The sequence below is a fragment of the Sinohyriopsis cumingii genome, chromosome 15 (assembly GCF_028554795.1).
Source record: "Sinohyriopsis cumingii isolate HCF-2022 chromosome 15, ASM2855479v2, whole genome shotgun sequence".
Lineage (NCBI taxonomy): Eukaryota > Metazoa > Mollusca > Bivalvia > Unionida > Unionidae > Sinohyriopsis > Sinohyriopsis cumingii.
The window spans coordinates 77712993-77732656 of NC_142975.1; the positions used below are offsets into that span (position 1 = coordinate 77712993).

General features: G+C 39.2%; 1 protein-coding gene across 1 annotated transcript in view; it reads left to right on the forward strand.

Moving 5' to 3' along the window:
• Positions 1 to 11038: 11038 nt before the first annotated feature.
• The window catches only part of LOC149782123 (uncharacterized), a 42092-nt gene continuing 33466 nt past the window's right edge, over positions 11039 to 19664 (forward strand). Inside the window, exon 1 of the mRNA XM_089933572.1 lies at positions 11039 to 11180. The gene's annotated coding sequence lies outside the window, so the exon portion shown is untranslated. The remainder of the gene's footprint in view (positions 11181 to 19664) is intronic.

The window sequence follows — 19664 nt, forward strand, 5'->3', positions numbered from 1 at the left end:
TTAAATAATCCAGTATTGTACGGAGATATAGTTCCCAAAAACGTTCACTGAAATGTGAACAGCGGTTGCCAAGAACAAAGACACTGGGTACAGATCCACTGTCTTCTGATTAAAGACCGGGTCTAATTTTAAATAAACTCCAAACGACTTCCACGGATAGATGAAGAAATCGTTGGAGAATATAAATTTGGTCAAATAAACAGCGAATTTTGGTCAAAAATTCCAATTTCGGTAAGTTAAACTAAGTAAGAGAACTAGCCATTGTTAGCTAATCCAGAGCTTCGTTGTGGCAAAGACGCCCTTGAGCAAAGCATTGTGGGATCGAAAATCACGCGGCCAATGTGTGCCAAGCCTTTGCCCAAATATGGAATATGACTCTATAGTCTTCAGCATTAATGAGTGTTATAAGTAATCACAACCTAAGGATATATGGAACTTTTGTTTGTTTTTTTTTTCTCGACCGAGACCTCAGTTTCACTGAATTTCTCGATATTTTATCACTAATTGAAATGTTCTATTATGCTGCGTATGAAACATGGGACATATTTGCTATTGTAGTGAGAGGCAGACATAGTAGTGAGGACGAAAACAAAAACTCTCGTCTTCAACTGCGAATCGTTTTAGAATTGAAAAAAGGAGAATGCGAATAACTTACGTATGTAAGAAAATCGTAATATTTTCCACAGGATTGTGATTGGATTTTATTGTTTGATGCCTTCTTGATGATCAGTGACAAATGCATAGCTCTCAAACAAACAACAAGAAAGATAAAATGCCAATATTCCTTTCTTTATTAAATGCACCATAACAATATTACAAAATTGCAGTTTTTAAAGACTTGCCAAAAAAAGAGGTGAGACGATCCTATTCCCGACGTAGCCGCGGTGGGTTAGTGATTCAACTAATCGACATACACCAAGAAGGGAGTAGGTTCAAATCCAGCCAACGTATCAGCCTGTTTCAGCTGCCGTAATGTTTCCTTAGACAGGACACTTTGCTCTAATTACCTTGGCAATAAATAACCTACGTGTTTTGCTGTGCCATCCAACCAAACAAAACATGTTTCTGGGGGATGATTAAAAGTTATGACAACATTATCTAATTGTTCGAACAGCGTCAGCATAGATTTAATGCCTGTAGAATGGAAGCAAAGTGCAGCACATGCAAGAAATAAACTAAATACTTCATAAAAATCGAGAGTACTAGAACATAGTTTACTAGCATTATGTTGTATAATGATTGAGAGTACTGGAGCATAGATTTCACAATAAACTGTATGCAGACTGAGAGTACTGGACCATGGGTTACTAGCATAAGTTATATAAAGATTAAGAACACTGGATCAATAGTTACTAGCAAAAGCTGTATAAATTTGAGAGTACTAGACAATATGTTACTAGCATATAAGCTGTATAAAAATTTAGAGTACTACACCAACTAACACCGGTAGGAGTCTTTACAAAAGCGGGGGAGGTCTCTTTCAGACCCAGCAAATGATTATATTATTTCCTCTTGTAGTTCTTCGATGTGATGCCCATTTTACTTTCTGAACTATACACGGTAAGCTCGCATGAGTTACCTCCCATATATTAGTTAATGGCCTTGTAAATCTGTGCCACAGAAACCTTGTTTGTCGTACTCTTTGCTTAATCTTTGCACAATTACTAATTAAAAATTCAGCGCATACTTTTTTTGTTAAAAATTTAGCAGTATGATAATAACGGTTTAAGATTTATTTTACTGATCTAAGACAAATCTCACCCACCCCTCCCCAATCAGACACGCACACATCCGAACCTGCGATTATCATGCGCGTGCCTCTCAAACAAAAACTGTGCCAGAGTATGGTAATATGGGATAGAATCAGTAACCAACAAAACCGCTATTCATGTATACTCATGCATACATCCACTGACCAATGCCATGATATGCATCACTACTCGCATGGTAAACCAATCCATCACTTTCTTTAGAATTATATTACTGAAACAACCTTTTGCACGGGCTTGAGGCCCCAAATGCACCAAATAACATTAAAATGCAGGAACAAGTACAATGACAAACAAAAATACCTACACGACGAAATACGCAAAGACCTACGTGACGATCATTACCACTCTGTGGTCTTAAAATAAGTAATACAAAAGAGTGAGAACTAACAAGCTTTGCAAAATTCAACAAATGATTTATTTCCGTAGAATACAAAATCAAAATATAAAAAGAATACCTAAAAAACTTATCGTATTTCGAATTAAATCACAAATAATGAAATAATTACAGACATGAGTCCTAATGATTAAAGTTCTGAATAAACTTTATTGGAAATCCAAATTAAATCCAACGCTGAAGGTGTTGATTGTCTCTGGTGACCCGAGTAACGGTGATGTGCCAATAGGATTTTAATAATACTGTCCAAGAATATATCCTTATTTGAAATTTCAGTATAAATCTAAGTCTCTATTTCCAAGAATATTATTTTTGCGAACTTTGTATTTCCAGAGAAGAACCACCTGAATTAAATAATTGGAATAAATAAATTCCAGGCCAAATTAATACTGGAAACGACAATAATATAACTGATTCTGCTCAGATCTTATAGTAGGAATAAATAATTTTTTCCAGTAACAAGATTATACAGTTCCCTACCTGACCTCAGGTCACAATTAGCATTTTCTATAAAGAAAAAAAAAGAAACTATTACCAAATGGAAACATAACACCTTAATTATAATAAATCTATTACAAGAATTATAATTTTAAAAAGTAGTGAACAACAGGCAGACCCCGCAATTCACTGGGAATTTCCAAAGTTCTAGACTCAGACTGAGATAAACATGTTTACTTACAAAACCAAAATCAATGATGCAGGTCAAGTAGAAAATAAACTTGATTTGGACAATGTCAAGTCCAACATAAAATGTTACATTATCAATATCATGTAATGAAATATAAAAAACTGAAAATTAAATATACATAACACTTCCCCTTATAAAGAAAGAGAAAGGTTTATGCAGTAAAGATTTCTTTTATGTATTAGTCAAATGTACATGCGATAAAAATGTACACAAGATGAAATCTTATAAATCACACAATGTATGCATGAAACAATAAAAATTTCTATACACGTGAAAGTGTATATGCTATTAAATCGTCTTTTTCCTTGGTGTGCCTGATGTCACTATTGTATTTCTGCAATACCAAACACCACTTGATAATTTTTCTTTTTGTTTTTCATCTTGCCAGTGAAAGTAAGGGGGTTGTGATCACTAAGCACAATAATCGGAGAAGAAGCTGAACTAATATACACTTCAAATGGCTGCAAAGTCAATATCAAAGCCAAATATTCTTTCTTAGTTGTGGAATAATTTCTCCGGTGTTGATTTAAATTCTTAGAAAATTAGCACTCTAGATGATTTACACCATTTTTGCTTTCTTGAATCAGTACTGCACCAACCCCAACATCACTTGCATAAACAGGCATTTTAAATGATTCACTGAAATTTCTTAGCTGAAAGAACTGGTGCACACTTAAGTATGACGTTTAACATATCAAAAGCCTCCGGGCATTTTTCAGATCAATACAACTTGGTTTTCTTATTAAATACAGTTGTCATGGGTTCGCAATTATAGACGAATTGAAAATATTTCTGATAGCACCTAGCCATATCCAAAAACGCATCAGTTACTTTTTTACTGAAAGGCACGGGGAAATCAGATATAGCATTGACCTTAGCATTTACAGGTTTAATTTATCCATGCCCCACGATACTTTTTACTGAAAGGCACGGGAAATTCAGATATAGTATTGAACTTATCATTTACAGGTTTAACTTATCCATGTCCCACGATATGTCATAGAAATGTAACACAAAAAAAGACAAATTTACATTTGGATAAATTAATTGTCAAATTTGCATCAGTGAGTCTAATTTCCGAATTTTCTCTAAGTGATCTTTCAGTGTGTCGTTGTAGATGATGACATCATCGACGTAAGCATCACAATTATGTAAACCAGATGTAATCATGTTCATTAAACGTTGAAATGTACGAGGAGAACTTTTCGTCCCAAACGGCATCACTTTATATTGATAAAGTCCATCTGGAGTCCGGCATCACTTTATGTTGATAAAGTTCACCTGGAGTTACGAATATCGAAATCTCCTTTACCCTTTCAGTCAGGGGAATTTGTCAAACTCCTTTCAAAAAGGTCAAATTTGGTGACATATAGTGCCTTTCTAATTTTATCAATGAAGTCATCGATTCTCGGCAATAAAAATAAATCTGTTTTAGTCGCATTGTTCTCATTTCTATAAAATGTGCACATGCGGAAGGTTTGTCTGGTTTTGGTACAAGTATATATGGCGAACTCCAGTCACTTTTACTCGGTTCTATGAACAATACTAGATTTCGTTTTTGAAACGTTCCTGATTGAGAGGGTTTTTCCTGTACGGATGTTATTTCACAAGAGTTGATTTTACAAATTCAACGTCTTGGTAGATTTTCTTTGTTCGTGTAGGAACGTCTGGAAACAAATGTTCGTATTCAAGTAATGGCTGTTTTACTTAATGTTTTGTGTTGTTGCTGCAAACGTGAAAGTTTCTGGTCCAGATTAATCATAATTTCTGAATTACGAAGATTGGTTACACCAATGTCACTACAGTCCGACTTTATTCCATCGCTTAAATCCTCACTGAGTAGGACAGGTACAACTAAACTGACTGTATGATTAATTTGGCTATCTCTACCAATACACTCATTTAATATGGCAATTATATATATATATATATATATATATATATATATATATATATATATATATATATATATATATATATATATATATATATATATATATATATATATATATATATATATATATATATATTGTGCATTCCAGGAGTATTGATTTTATAATTTAAATATTTACTTTCTTTTCAGCTGTGTAGGCGTCATACTACTTAGCCTGAAGAGGATTTTGTTGCATGGGAAAGAGAACCAGAACTCTATCACCAGGCTGAAAACTCCTTTCCTTTGTATTTTTGTCATACCTTAATTTCATGTTTGACTGAGTCGAGTGCAGATTAGCTCTTGCAACCTCACAAGCCTTTGGCAACTTGTATTTAATATTAGAAACATAATCGAGAGGATTAATTTCTGTATCTTCATTTGAAAGACGTTTCTCTTTTTCCAACTTCAATGGTCCACCGACAGTGTTTTCAAAATTAGTTCAAAGGGACTAAATCCTAAAGATTCTTGAACTAAATCCTAACAGCAAACAGTAAGTGAACACCTTCCTCCCAGTCTTTTCTTTATCAAAACAATATGAAAGAATAAATTTTTTCAAAGCTTATTGAAATCTTTCTAAAGCCCATTGGCTTACAGGGTGATAGTCAGAAGACTTGAATTGGTGGATGACTAATTCATGCACAACTTCCTGGAAAATTCCACAAGAAAATTTGGCCCTCGACCAGATTCGACAGATTTTGGCCAAACTGAGTAAAACATAAAACTTTATCAAAGCTTTTACTAGTTTTAGTTTTAATATTCCTCAAAGGAATTGCCTCTGGGAATCTTGCAGACAAACACATTATGGTCAACAAGTACTGGTTGCCTGACTTGGTCTTAGGTAAGGGACCGACACAGTCTATCATTATTCTGATAAATGGTTTCGTCACATTCGTCAAATGCACGAATAGGCTACAGTTGAGCCTTCGTATCTTCTGATTGGGTTTTCCTACCATTTCACAAGTGACACAAGATCTACAGTATTTACAAACATCACTTTTAAATTTTGGCCAATAGAAATGATTCAAGATCTTGTGAGAAGTCTTACTGATTCCTAAATGACCAGCCAAAGGAGTTTCATTGACTAGACTAAGAACTTCCTGTCTATACGACTTTGGAACAAAACTTTGATGGTTCACCGACCACTCGTCATCAACAGGTACTTGAGGTCGTCTCCATTTTCTCATAAGGATTCCATTTTTAACAAAATAACAAACATGTATTTCTTTTGCTTCAGTTTCGCTAATAGTCCTTTGACACAAATAGATTTCAAGATCTTTTTCCTGCTGGACGACAAGTGATTGTCGTTTGTCACCCTGATCACAATAAAGAGAATAAGTAGTTACACGAGGATCACAGTGATCAATACAGTTTGATTAATCCAAACGAGGAATAAAAGTAACCTCATCAAAAACATGACCAACACCTGTGTCAGTTGAAGGAATAATGTCTTGATCAACATCATTCGCAAGATCTTTCTTTACCATAGCTTTAGTAACTGCATAAGCTGAGTATAAATAAGGGATTTTTTCCCAATACGATCGACTTTCTGATCCAAACAAGGCTTGACAATTACAAGTGGATTAACCACAAACTTATCTCCAGCTAGGTCATTGCCTATTAACAAATGAATACCCTCGATGGGTAACTATGACACTGTTACGACTGTCGCTGGTCCTGACACTAAGTCTGATGACAAATTTACACAGTGGAGAGGAACATTAACAAAGCCGCACTCTACTCCCTGCATTAGAACATTCCCATCAGAAGACGACTTCTCAGAAAACATCAGAGTACCTGTAAATAAGGACTCTGAGAAGCTCCCGTGTACCTTAAAATTTGAATAGGGATAGGATTAGCAGAATCACTCATGAATGACATAGAGCCTTTGGACATGAATGGTTCATAATTCTCCATAACAATATCAGTCTGGGATTTGTTTGACACAACAAATGTATTGTTTTCAATACATGACCGTGACCATGACCTCTTAGAAATAAGAGCATTTGGAATAAGTTTGTCTTGGTTCTGTTGCTTATTTTTGCAATTTGTAGCAATCAGAAATAACGTGCCCTTTCCTCATTTCAATGGGTGCACGTGGGAAGAGATAACGATTTCTGCTCATTCATCTCAGAAACTTTCTAAGAGCTGTACCAGATTGAGATTTGGAAGCACTCGCATTAGGCTGAAAAGTTTTTTTTTTTTATCCCCAGACGACTGTTGCGTGGGAGACCTATTGAAATAAGAAACTTTATGAGCTAAGGGATTCCCGTCAGCTGTACGAGCAGCATTTTCCAAAGTTTCGACCTTATGTTCACGAAAGTAAGTCTTAACGTCACTAAGGAGGAAATAATCGAACTCTTCAACTAATACGAGTTGTCTGAGGTTTTCGTAATCTTGATCAACTTTCTTACCCAAGCGACACCTATCAAATAATTGCTCTTTTTCTCTTGCAAATTCGACGTGCGTTTATGAAGTTTCTTTTGTATAGTTCCTAAACATTTGTCTATAAGCCTCAGGTACCGTCAAGATATATTCCTTAACCAGATCATAATCAGCACTTTGTTGTACTGACAGAGAAGTGTAGATATCACGAGCTTTGCCAAAAAGTTCACTTGGTAATAACAGAGTCCAATGCTCTCTTGGCCATTTCATATTTTCAGAATTTTTTTTTTCAAAATGAGGATAATGTTTATCTATATCTTTTTTTCTTAAAAGGTGGTACTAACCTAACATTTTCAGTAACATCAAAACCTGCATTAGTATATAAAGTGAGGACATGCATTTCACTTACCAGCTCTAATTCTTTTAATCTAAATTGATATTCTCTTTCTTCCTTTTCTCTTTCTCTCTGCATTTTCTTTTTTGCTTTTCTCTTCTCTCTGCAACTGCATTTGCCTCTCTCTTTCCTCTTGCATTGTCTTTCTTGAAGTGAATTTGTTAACCGTCTTTCTGAAGCGCAAGATTTCTTAACTCTATTTCATTTTATTATTTTGATTTTAGTTCCATAACATTTAAGTTAGAGCCAGATGGAAACTCATTAACCAAACCCAAAATACTTTTATCCTAAACATCCTTTTCCACTAAATATATTACTTCTTGCTTCGCTAAAGAAACCTTCGCTTCGGAAAGATATTTTATGGCAAGCTGGAGCAAATCTACCCTTTTTCAAGGAGTCCAACAGTTCCTGGGTAGGATTTGAAATAAAGGTTTCCATTTTAGATGCCATTGTAAAACCTTGCTGCTTTCACAATCTTTTTTTTCTAAAATGTGAAATGATACATGTGGCTTGGAATTGAGAACAGTTCCTGGTTAGCCTGGATCCATTAATATTTCCCCCAAAAGGTATTCTAGTTGCAGGATCCGATGGTAGCAACTTACAAGTTTTCGTCGGACATTATCAAGATCACCAACTTGACTTAGATTAATTTTAATTGTGGCGTCATTAATGGTAGGTATGAAACCTTAGCCCTAACAACCAAAGCGTCGCAGGTTAATATATTATATGGGTAGCCCCCGGTGAATTTATATGGATTAATCCCGCGAAGCCCGTGCATCTTCTCTTTCGTAGTGGAGTGTGGCAAATATGAGTCTTCAACTTGTGGCTTATGACCTACAAGAGGAGACCTTAACAATAAAAATATACACGAGAGAATTGTTTGCTTTTTCAATACAATGGCAGTTGTACGTAGACATGTGATACCAGTACGTGTAGTCCGCGAGAAAACCTGATTATACAAAACATTACGATAATGGCCTTGGTAGTGTTGTTCAGGAAATGATCATAGGCGCACTAAAGGTGTTTGCGGCTCTGCGTGTTGTTCCACCCCTATCGGTAGTGACAATTCAAGCTAGTAAAATTGTCAATGAAGCCGCTCACCAGCGTATATATGATTCAGTGATTACAGACAAGGTCATGGGAAGCGTATAACAGCTATCTCGCAAAAGGTACAGATGAAGCTAATAATGTATATGCGAGAACAACGTCAATAATCATAGACACGTCTGATACCTCCTGGGATATGGGTACGCTTTAAGTGTAGATCGCAACACCAAAAATTTTCAGTATTATTCGTACCAGACATGAGACCTCGGGCGATATAAAATAGAATTAAAAGTACAGAACACGCCATGGTATTTCCTTTCATTTGAGGCCTTCTTGGAAATCGAGAGAAAATATATACAGTTTGACAATAACCTTATCCCACCGCTACCAACGTTGGATTTGCAAACAATGGCATCATGACGTTGTTAGACAGCACACTTTATCCAATCGTTAGAATGGAAAGCAATTCCTGCCACCGTTTACATTGCCACGACGGTTATCGGACTCGTCAGATACAGTTATGATTATGCGAGATCGGCTGGCCCGTTTAAAATGTTGTATAAAAACTCAAACGAATATGCAGCTCATGATCAGTATATCTATCACCAACGTACAAAGGCTGCTCTCGTGGTCCCACAACCACCTGGTATGCCTGCGAGATCTGGTGCTGGTGACGCCCCTAGACAAAGTACAAATCCGAATTTAAACCCTTTAATTGCATCGACAACAACTCCATGGAGCTCAATTAAGCTCAATTATTGTTTCTTGTTTGCGATTCCTCTCAGCCATATATTTATGTTTTGGGAGATATTTGCAATGTTATTTTTGGAGCCAAACACAGGCATGTTAACCGATAAAGGTATCACCAACGGTGCAATTTGCCATGACGCTGGCTTCACTGCTGGTCAAGTTTTGTTAACAACATTAGCATTGTGGCTGCCTGCGTTAACATCTTCCCTGAATGACAATAGGTTCATGTTTGTATGTTTGTTGTCATTTATGACTTCTGGAAATGCGTCAGTGGTGTCGTTTTTCGCACTCAACACATACTTTAAGTCCAGTATTACTACTCAGTGGCAGTTTACATGGCAAATAAGTCCCCAACATGACCTGTCTGAGTTTATCAGCCGGGTTGTTTTTGACGTCGACCCTGCAGAGCATGTGATTTTTAAAAAAATAAAACTTAAAAACTTAAAACGTCCAACGTAGATATCGAGAAACTGATTTGAAGCTGCGAAGTTCAGTCACAAAGAACCTAGCCGAAGTCAGTGAAATCGGAGGAAACAGAGACTCTGATATGTTATGTGATATGATCAAAGACTATGTTGACGAAGCCGATGGTACAACAAATCGGTACGTGGGTGAAGAGATCGTACAGGTGGTACCTTCGCCACCTCGCCTAGTAACTCAGTTTACACAAATCTAAAAACAGTAAACCAACGAAGGAGAAAAAATACATATAACAACAAATGGTCAAACTGATTTTGCTAATGTGAATGATTCTGATAAACCAAAATCTGGATCATATTTGTCGTATCCAGTTATTATGATGGTTAGCGTTAATTGGCATTTTTGATAAACAAACTGGCCCACGAACAATGCTATCCAGACAGAATTGCAGAATCTTTCACGGATACATTAATATCATTAGGATCCGTCAAAGATGAAATTCGGTTTGAAGCATTCCACACCTATCCATACAGGCACTTAACCATCCTAGGTGTTTGGTCTCGCCGTTATCCAATCAGATTCACATAAAGTGATATGGTAACATGTTGACATATAAATACATTAAGCTGCACACACTATATGTGAAGTGTACCAACTATGTGATAAACCCCCATGTAATTTATTTTAACCATGCAACACGTATAAAAACACACCATGGCGTCACATAAAGCGTCATATCATCATGCAAATGAAAGACATAACGACCGAGGCATCCGAATATAGTTCAGTCATTTCATTACACTATTCTGGGGTTGGGGAAATTAAATCAGTGTTTTTCGTCATGTGCTATATTATTCGTAGTATAGCGTGCATCCACCTTCGGTCAACATTGACCTTCACGTGTCATCGCATAATGCAGCGGCTGATCAGGATCTAAGCTGCTCGCTCTACTTTCGGTTCTCAGCGAACGACGCTGCCACTGATCTTCTGGTACATTATATGGCTACAAATATGAGTCTACGGAGCCGCAGTGGCTCAAAGGTTAATGCGCTGGGTTCGTGACAAGAGGGTTGCGAGTTAGATTCATACCATCTAATCAGCCCAAATACCGTGGCGTTGTCCTTGGGCAATGCATAAACCACCAAACTAAACTGACTCTATGCCTTTGGCAGTTAGGAGCGCTATGTACACGAATAAATGTTTAAATAGGTCACGTTATCTATGTAACGCCTGTCCACATATTAATTCTTCCGGACAGCAGAACTGAAGGTCATTTTAGGAATGTACAGTGCTGATTATGTAGGAGACATAATATTTTATATAGAAGTTATCTTGATGTCCCAACGCAATATTGAAGAGAACACCGATTTGCATATATGAGTCGAGGCCTTCTTCTCGAGGTATCTTATGTATTGTAATGTTTTATTTCTTAACCACGATCGTGCGTGGCATATGCTAGACGTGTATGAAACGCACAGGATGATTTAAAGGTATAGATGTGGCTTATTTCTGTTGTGTGTGTGCGTCTGTGCGTGAGAGAGATTTAGGATTCAGACTATCGAAATAAGATTCGTCTTTTAAATCGATTTTTGCAATTCTATTCTTGCTGGCATATTGAATAATCCTTTGTAAACACTGCTTACCTTCAATCTAACCCTTACAAGACATACTGCGTTATATCCCACTGCAAATGCTGAGATGTGGACAATGGCTGATAGCTTAAGTGAATCCATTATGTGAGTAGTGAATAGGGGCACCCTAGCGACAATGGGAATTAGCATTAAAAACACCCCTGGGTCAATCTAGCGACAATGGAAATTTAACATGGAGAAAAATCGTGGGTCAATCTAGCGACAATGGAAATTTAACATGGAGAAAAATCGTGGGTCAATCTACCGACAAGGGGAATTTAACATGGCAATAAATCGTGGGTCACTCTACGGACAAGGGGAATTTAACATGGGATTTTTTTAAAAATTTTTTTAAAAAAGGGTAGGCAATTGAAAGGCTATCTCTTTTCGAGAAATATGGCTGGCCCTGAAAAGGGCCTTTGGGTTTTCTTCTTCTTCTTCTTCTGCTTCTAATTTCTTCTTTTCCTCCACCAACTTCTTATTTTATCTCCAACACTCTTTCTCTTCTTTTTTTTCTCCTTCTCTTCTTTCTTCTCTTCTTCCTCTTCTTCTTTCTTCCTCTTCTCATTTTCCTCTTCTTTTTCAATTTTTTCGTTCCATGTTCTTATTCTTATCTTTTCCTCTTCATCCTCCTTCTCCTCCTTGATCTCTTTCATTACACCACTAATCTTGTCCTTTGCTTTCCTTAAATTGTTAATTTCCATCTTTACACGATGGGGACTATAGGAATAATGGTCTTCAACCAGTCTTAATAGCATCTGTTCCATTATTCCTAAGTTGTCTAAAACGTCTTGCAAGGTTTGTAATTTGTCCATTTGGTTTGACGCCATCTTCTTTGTATTCTTTGCAGAATGGTTTGAACGACGAATACTGTGGGTTCTTATACGAAAAGCGCGAACGTGAAGGAAAACATCCCCTAAAACATAAAATGGATCTTACCTAGATGATGACCGAACATCGCGCGTACGTGAAGGAAAACATCCCACTTTTCTCATTTCATATAATATAACCCTAACTATACTCTCCACATTTGCTAAGAAACCCATAATCTACTATTCACACCAATATACCTGAGCTCTTACAAACACACAAACACATACACTTCCACTATTAATAAAGAGTTAGTGTTTATTTTCACACTACTCTACCTACATACATTGGCAAATTAATAGTTATTTCTTTTCTAGAGTATTGGGTAGCCCTGAAAAGGGCTGTTTTGTTTGGAACCTCATGGGCACCTGGTTAATGGTGGCACCTTCCAGGCCTGGCGCCACATACACATCTTATCCCCCAGTTACTTTTTACCTTTTGAGGGGAGAGAGCAGAGGCAGGATATGTTGCTTCAGAATCCCAATTTTCACTCTCTGGGATTTTGAAATTTCTTCTCTCCTTTTCCTCCTCCTCTTCTTTGTTTCTTCTTTCCTCTTTATATCTTCTTTCTTCTTCTTTGTTTCTTCTTTCCTCCTCTCTTATCCTTCCCTCCTCGACAATGGCTTCCGCGGCCAGTTCATTTAATATGCGCCTGGCATATTCCAGATGCACATGAAGCTCCAACAGTTTCTCAAGTCTCGTGTTCATTTTTGGCGTTGATCAATCAACAAGGGTAGCTCGACTGCCGAACGAGTTTCAATTTATAGTGAAAGCGCGTACGTGAAGGAAAACATCCCCCTAAAAACATAAAATTCATCTTACCTAGATCATGACCAAAAACAACAACAACGCGCGGACCTAAAAGAAACACTCGCTCACTTTTTTATGCTACCCATCACTTCAATAGACTATCCACATACTCAAAGCAATCCAATCTAACCCCAAATATACACCTCAAGCAGCCCAAGAAAACAAACTAACATCATTTTAATCTACTATCCACACCAACCTACTTTATCACTTACAATCACAATCACACAAACTCATACGCTCACATTTTTAAAAGCTAGAGTTAGTGTTTATTTTCACACTACTCTACCTACATACATTGGCAAATCGATCGTTATTTCTTTTCTAGAGTATTGGCTAGCCCTGAAAAGGGCTGTTTTTTGTTTTGCTATGGCATTCTTTTTTAGTTTCTAAGAATGCGATGTCCTCTGAGGATAGACTTTCTGGCAATAGGTCTGCTTCTTCGGAAAGAGAAGAAGAATTCTTTGGTGTCGATACGACAATCGACAAAGCCTCTGTCAGCTTCAGGTTGCTGCTGTTGCTGTTGTTGCTGTTGCTGCTGTCTCTGAAGTCTGTACTTCTCTGTCCATTCTTCTTTCTCCTTGTTCATTTCTTCTCTGAAGAGCTCTTCTATCAGGTCTTCAGTGATTTTTAACATTCTCACATTCTCTATTTCTTCTGGCTTCGGTATCAAACTGTGTCTGACCCTATGCAGATTCACGTAGGCTTCGTTGAGCTTAGCTAGTTTGGAGCACATCTTCTTAGGAGGATGAGTCGACAATGGATGGCTAGACTGGGAACAACCCGGTTCTTAAAGTGAAAGCGCGGACGTGAAGGAAAACATCCCCCACACGGTTTTCGAGCCGCAACGTTCATGAGAGGGATAGTAAGAAATGAAAGAGCATCAATCCAATATTCTTATAGCTAAACAAACCACAAAGGCATTTTTTTCAAAACACAACATTTTTTATTCAAAAATCACTTAACACTAAACAACAACATTTCTAACATTTTTAACAATAATCCAACACTATAACATCAAACAATTTTTTTCAAATCAGAAACATTTTTTTCTTCAAATACTAACTACTTTGAACAAGGCTGACAACGTTGTGAATGAAATTGTGATTTCCACTGTTGGAAATCATTAGGCCATTGATGGACACTACGTTTCCTAGCTTGAGACAAAAGATAAGCATAATGGTCACAAAACCATCGATCTACTTTCACATCATTTCTAGCAGAAGAACGAGGATCGAAATGAGTCACTAAATGTTCTAAGGAATAGCCCAGGCTGCGATGATGCAGAAAATACACACAGTACTGTCCACACACCAAGGAATCTGTGCCTTGTAATTTCACGTTATTGAATCGGGTGGTTTGAGCATTTCTTCTCATAAAGTCGATGATATCGTCTTCCAAAGGGGGCAATCCGTACGAATCGAAATATTCCACACATCCTTCTTGAGGAAAGTAGACGGCTACCCAGTGGGTTCCTGGGAGATGACTTTCGTCCGTGTTGATCACGTAAGCTTGATGGTCTTTAGGTTTGCGATGAGGGAGTTCATCTTTAGCACAGACGACAGGATTCCAAGAAGCCGTATACGAACTATGGTTCAAAAGGTAATAAAGTTCCCAGGTATCCATTGATTTGTGTTTTTTTCTTCTTCACAGGTAATAATAAGTCGTCAATTCGATCCTGACTTTTTGCTTGAAAATGTCTGACGAATAAACGGTTATTCGTTCTGTTTCCTCACTCTGATTCAGGAGAGCTTCGATACGATGGATCTCTTGAGTGGTTAATGGTGGACAAGAATGTTCACGCAAGTCTTTATACCACTGGTGCAACACGTCTTTGTTTGAGATGAGACTCCAAGCTTCGTCCAGATACTCGTCCAATTTTTCTTCTTGACTCAACATCAGGCATTTATCGTGTTGAATTTGACTGGGATGATCGTTTTGACATCCATAACAATTTTTCTTGATCAATTCCGTCATTTTGTCGACCAAGTGTTTGGCAAAACAGGAGACTAAATGGGCTTCTTGTTCTGGCCATCTCGACTTCATCATGACAATTTCTTCGTCTTTGTCTTGGGATTCTCCTTCCACGGTCTCCTCACATTTCATGTCCAAAGTTTCTTCACTAGGTAAAGAGGGAGAACAGTCTTCCATGGCTTCTAGTAATCTAGAATGACTTCTCTCAAACTGTTGATTTCTATCGTATTGTCAAATTCTGCATACAGGATCACGTTCAACGTTGGATCAGCAGGGTCTCGATTTGCAAACTGAATTTCCACACGAATCTGGCCAGATTTTATAGGGTGGAAATGTCCCTCGTCGCTGCCTTGGTCTGGAGTGAAATCAAAGGCCCACAAAGCATAGCCTCCTGCATAATCTTCGTACGTAATACCGTGACTGGTATTGGTTCCTAACTGTCCGGTGGCTTCGTACAGGGACAAGTACGATCTCAAGTAATTGTTCTGGGCAAAGTTAGGCTCAAAGGGTCGTGTACACAAGGTCTTGCCGTCACGACTGACTTCGATTTTGGACACGCTAGAGTGTCTAAACTCAAAAGGATTTTCGTTATGAAGTCCATTGAAAGCTGAATTCCTGACGATACCAACGATCAAACGCTTGGGTAACTGTCCTTGGAACAGATGATCTTCGATCATGGATCGCTGTCCAACAGGAATGGTGAACGTTTTCACTTCCACTCTTCGTATGGGATACTTGGCATTCGTTCTGCTCAACGTCTGACTGATGTCGTTTCCCACTTTAGGTAACACTTCCACACGGCGTACGTAAAGTCTGGCTTCTTGGATAACAGTTTTGTATTCGTTGGCATGGGCCATCAAATGGAAAGCGGCAGTGCTACGATTCAGTCTCAGGCGAATATCAACTCCGTTCAGTAAATACTTTTCTTGTAACCACATGTCCAAATGCAAACGATCCATCAGTTCTAAACTACGTCCTTGCAAAATTTTAGTTCTACGTGTGTTAAACCCCACATTGTGAGGATTGTCATCTTCTGTCAGGGCTGTGTCGCTAAACGTGCCTGCACCTGCCGTGTCAGGTTTCCATACCACGCAAGCATCCAGATGAGTATTCTTGGCTTCTTTTCCGTACGTCAAGAGATTTTCCAAGTAGGCACGATATGGGTAAGTATCCATGCTGCTGCTGACCAGTTTGTTATTCAAGTACAAGTCCACTTCGCTGAACAAGGAATGCATGAAATTGTTGACGGGCGCTACCCTATCATTGGCTCCAGGATTGGTGTTGTCAGTTTTGATCACTTTGACTTTCAAATACAGGTAACTGCTATTCAGATCGATGTAATCTTCGGGTTGTCCTTTGATTTCGAACTCGATGGGAGCGGAATCCGTCAAAGAGGAGACGGGATGAAATTCCACCCACTGGGATTCTTGCATCGTCATCATGGTGGGGGGCATGGCAAACATATCCAGTTCCGTCTTGGAACAAGCACATGACTCTCGGTGCATCATTTTTTTCTGTGTCTCAATAATCGAAAACGTCTAAGTCTCGAACGGTTCTTCTTTTCTTGGCTTTTCTAGCTTGAAGTCTGGTGAAAGGGTGTTTTCTTCGTCGTCTCTTTCTGCCTTGTCCTTGCTGAATGCCTGACTCGGTAGCGTGCAGGGCATTTATAGGTGTGTCTCGTCGGCCTAAAATGTCTTTGCCCGTTTGCAGCAGGACATTTTTGCCTGCCCTCATGAAGGCTTCTTTAGGGTTTTGTTTGTCGATGATGACATTTTGGAGAAATTCTTTGCCTTGCGTCAGTGCCGCATCTTTCAAGGCGTGCAATCCGCGTGTCACCATCGGTTTCAACACCGGAGCCACCGAACGAAAGGCCGATTTTAACATGTCTCCTAAACCGTGTCCTCGCTGTCGTGCAACCCCTTGGTACACTGGATACATGACTTGCTTACGAATCGTGAGAGAACCGTTTTCGAAAATGGAGTTTCACCGTGACTTTTCCTTTGGTGAATGGAATATTTTGTCCCAAATCTCCTTTTATAGTAATGTTGACCGTGTCCAAATACGACTTGCTGACCGGCAAATAATGAGGATGGACAAATTCGCGGTGAACGTGGTAAGTGTTTCCACCTTCCTCGTCAGCGTTTGCGGCAGAATCCACTTTGAAAGGAATGACACGCAGTAACGGCACGGAGGTGTGTCCCACCACGTTGTATTCCACCACATCGGAGTACACGAACATCAAATTCAGTCCTTGGTTCAGTTCTACTGGGGTACGAAATAACTTGCTAAAAGACTCGTTGTCGTAAACGATGGGTAATTCGTTGTTCTTGAGTATGCTCATTCTCAGGTTCATGTCTCCACCCAACATGTCAAACAATTCAGGACAAAATAAAATGGACATGATTTTACTCCGCTCAAATCTCATCGAGAAGCGACGAGCTACTTTGTGGTACTCCATGGTGACACTTATTTTGGCATGCTCCAAAGCTTTCCCAAACACGCCATTAAACTTGGCAGCTATGACGTTGACCAAATGTTGACCACTGAAATAATAACCTGGGGGAATTAAAAAGTGGTAGGTCCATTTTTGAGTTTTCTCATTATAGATTTTATTGTCATACGTGACTTTCTTATTCAACTCCTGTTGCAATGACTCGTCATGAACTTCCACATTAAAAAAATTTTGATTGGGAATGACATTGAGGACTTGGGTCGGGTGAATGATTTCCACTAAAGCCACTTCCCAATGGGCTTCGTGATCTAAGGGGATGGCCTGAGGTAATTTGGCCGTGTAACAGCACAACGTGTTGTGGGGAAACACCTCCATGGAACTGTCACTGGGTAAGGTTAAGTAAAATTGGTTTTGGTGACTCATAATTCCAGAGTTCTGTGGCTGTCCGAGGGAATATTAGTGGATGTCAGAGGTGTGTCTCCGCCCAAAATGGGGTTCTGGTTGTGGTTGTTGGAGTGGTGACTGGCACTGGCACTGGACACAACGTTCCCGTTCGAGGAGAATTTCAGGGAGGGATTGGGAAGCAGGTAACCGATGCAACTGCTCAATAAAATGGTCCACAATTGTTTGTCTCCTTGTTGCAAACTCAAATTGGCGATGGCTGCCCCGATGACACAATACACCACGAAGATTTGGCAGAAAAAGACGATTTGCGTTTTAGGCACACGTTCTCCACACCACACCCACAAGGGTTGTTTTTGTAAATCTTGCACAGAAGAACTAGGGGAAGAAGGACTGGTCGACGTAGCTGCGTCTGCTGTGTGAAAGGGCATGATGGTCACTTCTTCTTTTTATAGTCGATGACTTGCGAAGCGTCGATCCAAGAATCGAAACTGGGTGGATATCCTTTCCAACGTACTTTGACTTCTTTGACACGTCGTTTGCCCACTTTACGGGTTCTGCGTTCGAGAATGCTTTCGATGTCGTACACGTCGTCTTCTTTTTTGGTGACACGTTGTAACTCGGGCAAATAAAACGTTCCTTTGAGTACTTCTCCGTTCATGTCTTCCAATTTATAGACGGTAGGATGACGGCCATGTACTCGTCCAGTGACGCGAAACAGTTCGGTCGTCCAGTTAGGTAAGTAACCTTTGTCGAAAGTGCGTTTGGTTTTGCCAATGCGCACCCAATCTCCCACGGTCAACTCTCCACTTTTCTTGGGGACAGCCCTCGTCGGGGACGTACCGAACAGGCGCTCGAACACCAGCACTTCGTTGTCGGGAGTCACGTCTTGCGGGGCACGTCCGATGCTTCGATGGTAAGATTGGTTGTACGCTTGCACCAGGTGTGGTAAGATGTCGATGTACTTCAGAGTGTGGTGATGCGTAAAATATTTCCACATGCGTTCTTTCAAAGTGCGTTGAAAACGTTCCACGATGCTGGCTTTGGTTTCGGGATTCTCGGTGGTAAAAAAATGAATGTCACGTTTCTTTAATTCTTTTTGGAAAGCTTGGTTCAGAAATTCGGTGCCTTTGTCCGTTTGCCATCGAAGAGGGTGACGACCGCTTTGTTTCAGCACTCGTTGCAGGGCTCGCACTAACTCACTGCTGGATTTGGAAGTCAAGGGTACGACCCAGGCAAATTTGGAAAAGACGTCGATGACACAAAACAAATATTTGTAACCACGATTGTAGCTGGCCAAGTGAGAGACATCGGCTAAATCGGCTTGCCATTGATGATCGATGCCTTCCACTCGGGTGCGACTTCTGGCAAACTTGCGTCGAATGGGTTTGTGTAAAGTGTAGGTAGCTTGTTCTTGTAACCATCGTTGTACTTGAGGTAAACGGAGACTTTTCAGCCGCGTTTTGGCAGCACGATACAATTTTTGAACTCCTGCGTAACCTGCAGGATGCGAGGGATCGTAGTAAATGCTGGCTAAGACTTTTTCCATTTTTTATTTTGTGTGTTAATAAGTCACCCACTCTTCGGTGATGCTACTTTGGGTGGGACGAAAGGGTGGTTTGGAAACGGATTTACGTGTCCGATGGGCTACGGGAGTAGAAGTCGAAGGTGGAGGTGGAGGTGGCAATGGAATGACTTTGGTTTTCTTTTCTTTTTTCACTTCTGGTTTCCCTTCTTTCTTTTTC